Source organism: Schistocerca nitens, chromosome 8, assembly GCF_023898315.1.
Source record: "Schistocerca nitens isolate TAMUIC-IGC-003100 chromosome 8, iqSchNite1.1, whole genome shotgun sequence".
Lineage (NCBI taxonomy): Eukaryota > Metazoa > Arthropoda > Insecta > Orthoptera > Acrididae > Schistocerca > Schistocerca nitens.
Genome location: NC_064621.1, coordinates 240789557 through 240796878, shown reverse-complemented (window position 1 = coordinate 240796878; position 7322 = coordinate 240789557).

The following is a 7322-nucleotide window of genomic DNA, read 5'->3' as shown; positions in this document are numbered from 1 at the left end:
AGCCAAAACGTGCTTTTTCTGTGGATAGTCGGTGTGTAGATGCATTTCCTGTAATACTCGCTAAGCAGTACACTGTGAAATATTCTTTTCATGTACAGTTGATAGAATGCTGTTTGCAGAGGCCTTATCCACTCGAGCAAGCACCACATCTCCCAACATTAAGTCGGGTGTCCGTCTAGTTCGTCATCGTCCTCGGTCGTTGGACTATGCTAGCAATCGCTCCACTTCATTTAATCGTTGGAACTGACTTGGCAACAAGTCGTGAGCCGGGTGCCTTCTATGATAATATTTTGTCCTGTACAGCCGTTACACTTTTCTGCTGCTTCCATTTGCTTGCCCATACTCTAAAATCATGTCTGAGAACCCTGTCGCCGGGTACCATTCCATGTAGTTAGAGCTGGTCGGCGTTGATACTTAAGCTCGTGAACTCAAACTTCAGAACCTGTAGAAAGTAAAATGTATTTCTTTCAATGTTTTGTTCGTTATTTCTCTTCTGCGTGCTTTTACAAGTATTCCCACAAGGTTTCATTGTCCTACGATAACTCGTTTGTCATGGGGATCCTCTCAAGTGACGAAAGGTTGATTATAACCAGCACTGTGTGTTGCCGCAGACATTGCCGGGTAACGGTGGCGGGTGATGTGTCCAACTAGTGGCTACAATTCGTGTGCCCGCCAACATTACTGGGCCCAATATTGTTAAAAAATCAAGAAGGTGGAAGGAGTATGTAGTGGGTCTATACAAGGGAGATGCACTAGAGGGCAATAATTCGGAAATGGAAGAGGACACAGAGGAAGATGAGAAGGGAGATTCGATACTGCGGGAAGAATATGACAAAGCGCTGAAAGACCTAAGTCGAAACAAGGCCCTGGGAGTAGACAAAATTCCGTTAGAGTACTGATAGCCTTCGGAGAGCTATCCATGACAACACTCTTCTATCTGGTCAGCAAGATATATGAGACAGGTGACATATCCTCAGACTTCGCGAAGAATTTAATAATGCGAATTCCAAAGAAAGTAGGTGCTGACAGGCGTGAAAGTTACTGTACAATCAGTTTAATAAGTCATGGCTGCAAAATATAACACGAAACCATTACGGAAGAAAGGAAAAACTGGTAAAAGCCGACCTCGGGGAAGATCAGTTTGGAGTCCGTAGAAATGTTGGAACACGCGAGGCAATACTGACCCTACGACTTACCTTAGAAGATAGATTAAGGAAAAGCAAACCTACGTTTCTAGCATTTGTAGACTTAGAGAAAGCTTTTGATAATGTTGGCTGGAATACTCTCTTTCACATTCTGAAGGTGTCAGGGCTGAAATACAGGGAGCGAAAGGCTATTTACAATTTGTACAGAAACCAGATGGCAGTTATAAGAGTTGAGGGGCATGAAAGGGAAGCAGTGGTTGGGAAGGGAGTGAGACGGGGTTGTAGTTTTCCCCAATGTTATTCAATCTGTATATTGAGCAAGCAGAAAAGGCAAGAAAAGAAAAATTTGGAGTAGGAATTAAAATCCATGGAGAAGAAATAAAAACTTTGAGGTTTGCCGATGACATTGCAATATTGTCAGGAACAGCAAAGGATTTGGAAGAGCAGTGCAACGGAATGGACAGTGTCTTGAAAAGAGTATATGAAATGAACATCAATAAAAGCAAAAGGAGAATAATGGAATGTAGGCGAATTAACTCAGGTGATGCTGAGGGAATTAGATTAGGAATTGAGACACTTAAGGTAGTTGAGTTTTGCTGCTTGGAGAGCAAAATAACTGATGATGGTCGAAGTAGGGAGGATATAAAATGTAGACAGACAATGGAAAGAAAAGCTTTTCTGAAGAAGAGAAATTTGTTAACATCAGTTATAGGTTTAAGTGTCAGGAAGTCCTTCGTGAAAGTATTTGTATGGAGTGTAGCCATGTATGTAAGTGAAACATGCACAGTAAGCAGTTTAGACAAGAAGAGAATGGAATCTTTCGAAATGTAGGGCTAAAGAAGAATGTTAGAGATTAAATGGTTAGTTCACATCACTGATCTATATAAACGATTTGAGAGACAATATGAGCAGCCGTCTTCGGTTGTTTGCAGATGACTCTGTCGTTTATCGACTAATAAAGTCATCAGAAGATCAAAACAAACTGCAAAATGATTTAGAAGAAGTATGGGAAAGGTGCGAAAAGTGGCAGTTGACCCAAAATAACGAAACGTGTGAGGTCATCCACATGAGTGCTAAAAGGACCTCGTTAAACTTCAGTTACACGATAAATCAGTCTAATTTGTAAGCCGTAAATTCAACTAAATATCTAGGAATTACAATTACGAACAACTTAAATTGGGAGAAACACATAGAAAATGTTGTGGGGAAGCCTAACAAAAGACTGTGTTTTATTGGCAGGACACTAAGGAAATGTAACAGACCTACTAAGGAGACTGCCTACACTACGCTTGTCCGTCCTCTTTTAGGATACTGCTGCGCGTGTGGGATCCTTACCAGATAGGACTGACGGAGTACATCGAAAAAGTTCAAAGAAATATAGGAGGGAGTGTCAGAGAAATGATACAGGATTTGAGCTGGACATCATTAAAAGTAAGACGTTTTTCGTTACGACGGAATCTTCTCACGAAATTCCAATCACCAACTTTCTTCTCCGAATACGAAAACATTTTTTTGACACCGACCTACATAGGGAGGAACGATCACCAAGATAAAATAAGGGAAATGAGAGCTCGTACGGAAAGATATAGGCGGCCATCCTCCATGAGCGCTATACGAGATTGGAATGATAGAGAATTGTCAAAGTGGTTCGATGAACCCTGTGCCAGGTAGTTGAATATCATTTGCAGAGTATCCATGTAGATGTAGGTGTAAGGAGGAGGTATTGAATAGATTTGGGGAAAAGAGAAATTTGGGGTACAACCTAAAAGAAGGGATCGGTTGGTACGACACATTCTGGGGCATGAAGGGATCACCAATTTAGTACTGGAGGGAAGCGTGTGGGGCAAAAATCGTAGAGGGGACCAAGAGATGCACACAGTAAGCAGATTCAGAAGGATATAGGTTGCAGTAGTTATTCAGTGATGAAAACGCTTTCACGGGACAGACTAGCATGGAGAGCTGGATGAAACGAGTCTTTGGACTGGAGACCACAACAACAACAATTGTTGAAGACGTGTACTTTCTACGACCCGTGTAGACGCACCTCCAGAGAAACTGAGCGGCCTACCCCTGGGTGTGGAGGCGTCAGCGGTGGCTGTTGCGGTGACGTCACGTTGGATGGGCGCGCCCGGAATGTGGCTGGCTGCGCCCAAGGTGAGCGGGTGCCCGCCGCGGCCTCGGACAGCTGATGCCGGGACACGTCTGCACTCTGCACCTCGCCTCACCGTCCCTCATGCCGAGACAGGCAGGTGCAGCTGTCCGCCTAGCTGGACCAACTCACTGGCAAAGACCCGCACCTGTAGTACTCGTGTACCAAATGTTGGTGATGCTACATACAGGGTGTTTCACTAAATGTGTTTGTCTCTGTAAGTTACGAAGTAATATGCGACGGAAATATTGATTAGGTAGGTCACCATAAGAAACGTTACACAGTCTGCGGAGCTATGAACATACTTTATTGTATTATTATCCAAAGAGTTACAGCAAAAAGATACAATCTTTTAAATGGAACAATTTTGTTTCTATCGTGCACTGGAATTAGTAACACCAGTTGTGTATACATCAATTGAAATTACATTCCTATCACTTTTAGTTTGGGAGCTACAACCCTTCAAAGTTTCAGGGACAGATACCACACACGCTGCGCATAACGCAATGCACCTTCTAAATGTGGCGCGGCCGAGTTGTAACGTCGCCGGTGTCGCGGAGCGAGAAGCTTCCTCGATGTGCTGTTAGACTGCTGACTGTCGCCGCACACGGCCCTATACCCGACAATTGAAGCCACACAAACAAATGGAGCTCAATATACCACAGTTACTGACATCGGATGAAGATGGCACACACGAACAAAGAGTACGTAGAACCGTTGCTGATGCTCGGCGAGTGCCGACACAATGCCACTGAAGCAGCCATGGCGTACGCCGTGAGATATCCTAGGCGAAGAGCTCCGGCAGCCATCACGTCCTTACGTGCCGAACAACGACTTCGGGAAACAGACAGCTTGGTAATGCGCCGCAATAACAGATGAAGAACTGCAAGAAGTGAGGAGACGGAGGTGTTGCTTTAGCTGCAGTACACCACGATCCTCATGTCAGCTTACGAGCCGTTGCTGTAGTCGCTGGTGTCAGTCTCACATATGTGTGACGTATAGTACACGGCCACAGGTTTCACCCGTACCTCCTGTCACTGACCCAGGAGATGCATGGGAACGATTTCCGCACGAGATTTTCATTCTGTGAATGGGCCATGCGTAATTTCACGCTGGAGTCTTTACAAGGTGTTATGTTCTCTGATGAGTCCACGTTCACAAATTATGGTGCAGTGAATCGCCATAACGTGCACTACTGGGCCGCAGACAATCCTCGGGGGGTGCGACCAGTCGACCGTCAACTTAGATGATCCGTTAATGTATAGCGAGGAATTCTTGGCGATGAAATCATCGGTCCACACTACTTCCCAGGTACACTGACAGGTGAATTATATGGCGCGTTTACAGTCGACAATTTGGGTGGTCTCCTTGAACATGTGTGTCTACGCAGGATAGTCCATACGTGGATGCAGCACAATGGTCACCCAGCCTATTTTGCGCGTGCTGTTGTGGAAAAACAACAGGTTTGCGGCAAGGTGGTTGGCGCGCAATGGTCCTCATTCATGACCCGCAAGGTCGCTCGATTTAACACAATTAGATTTCTTTTTGTGGGAATATCGAAAGGATCGTGTTTCTGTCACTGAGCCCACATCCCCAGATGATCTAAAACGGCCCATCGAGGATGGTTCAAATGGCTCTGAGCACTGTGGGACTTAACTTCTGTGGTCACCACTCCCCTAGAACTTAGAACTACTTAAACCTAACTAACCTAAGGACATCACACACATCCATGCCCGAGGCAGGATTCGAATCTGTGACCGTAGCGGTGGCGCGGTTCCAGACTGTAGGGCCTAGAACCACTCGGCCACTCCAGCCGGCCCCATCGAGGACGCATGTTGCTCCGTGATACCGGCGATGTTACATCTCGTCCGCAGATCCTTCAGAAGGCGCATTGCATTGTGCGTTCAGGAACATGGACACACCTTTGAACATTACATTTAAATCAACTTCCCATCGCCAGAACGTCTATCACACAGCCATGCATTATGTACAGCGTGTGTTATCTGCCCCTGAAACACTGAAGGGTTGTAGCTCCCAAACTTAAGTGATACGAATGTAATTTCAATTGATGTATACACAGCTGGTGTTACTGATTCCAGTGCATGATAGAAACAAATATTGTTCCATTTAAAAATTATATCTTTTTGCTGTAACTCTTGGGATAATAACACAATAAAGTATGTTCATAGCTCCGCAGACAGTGTAACGTTTCTTATGGTGACCTACCGCAATAAATATTTCCGCCACATACTACTTCGTAACTGACAGAGGCAAACACATTTAGTGAAACACCATGTATGTGCTGCGTAAGCTAGTGTCCAGGGCGTGGTAAGGATGGGAAAAACCGACTGGTTAGAAACGTTACCGGTAATATATTTGTGAATAACCGGTATTTTTCGGTATTCGGTCTCGGTTACAAAAGGGACTTTTCTTTTTTACTGATAAACAGGTACACATTGAGGTGATAGAAGTCATGGGTTACCTCCTAATATAGTGTAAGACCTCCTTTTGCGCGGCGTAGTGCAGCAGCCCGACGGTGAAAATATGGTTCAAACGGCTCTGAGCACTATGGGACTTAACATCTGATGTCATCAGTCCCCTAGAAGTTAGAACTACTTAAACCTAAGAACATCACACACATCTATGCCCGAGGCAGGATTCGAACCTTCGACCGTAGCGGCCGCTCGGCCGTTCGGGCACTCTGGCCGGCTGCCGACGGTGACATGGACTCAAAAAGTCATTGGAAGTCCCCTGCAGAAACACTGAGCCATGCTGCATCTATTGCCGCCCATGACTGGGATAGTGTTGCCGGTGCAGGATGTTGTGCATAAACTAACCTGTCGATTGCGTCCCATAAAAATTCGATGGGATTCATGTCGGGCGACGTAGGTGGTCAAATCATTCGCTATAGTGGTCCAGAATGTTTTTTAAAACAATCGTGAACAATTGTGACTTGGTGACCTGACATCGTTGTTTGGGAACATGAAGTCCATGTATGGCTGGAAGTGGTCTCCAAGTAGCCGAACATAACCATTCGAGTCAATGTTCGGTTCTGTTGGACTAGAGGACCCAGTCCATTTCATGAAAATACAGCGCACACCTTTATGGAACCACCACCAGCTTGTGTAGTGCTTTGTTGACATCTTGAGTCTGCGCCACATTGGAACCAAAATGGTTCAAATGGCTCTAAGCACTATTGGACGTAACATCTGAGGTCATTAGTCCCCTAGACTTAGAACTACTTAAACCTAAATAACCTAAGGACATCACACACAATCACGCCCGAGGCAAGATTCGAACCGGCGACCGTTGCACCAGCGCGGTCCCGGACGGAAGCGCCTAGAACCGCTCGGCCACTCCGGCCGGTTCCATTCGAACCCTATCATGAGCTCTTACCAAGTGAAATCGAGACCCATATGACCAAACTGTGGTCAAACTGATGGTCAAACTGATATGGTTACAAACACAGGAAAACCGCTGCCGGCGATGTCGTGCTATTGCCAAAGGGCATCGTGTACGTCGTTTGTTGCCATAGTCCGTTACTGCCCGATTTCGCCACACTGTCCTAACGGATACGTTCGTCATACGTCATACATTGATTTCTGCAATTATTTCACACAGTATTGTTTGTCTGTTAGCACTGGAAACTCTACAGAAACGCCACTGCTCTCGGTCGTTAAGTGATGGCCGTCGGCCACCGCGTTGTCTGTGGTGCAAAGTAATATCTGAAATTCGGTATTCTCGGCACACTCTTGACGCTGTGGATCTCTGAATATTGAAATCTCTAACGAATTCCGAAATGGAATGATACATGGGTCCAGCTTCAACTACCATTCCTTGTTCAAAGTCTGTTAATTGCCGTCGTGCGACCGTAATCACTTTGGAAACCTTTTCACATGAATCACCTGAGTATAAATGAGAGCTCTGCCAATGCACTGCCTTTTTGCGCATTGTTTACGCGATACTACCGCCATCTGTATATGTGCACATCGCTACCCCATTACTTTTGTCACGTCAGAGTAAAACCG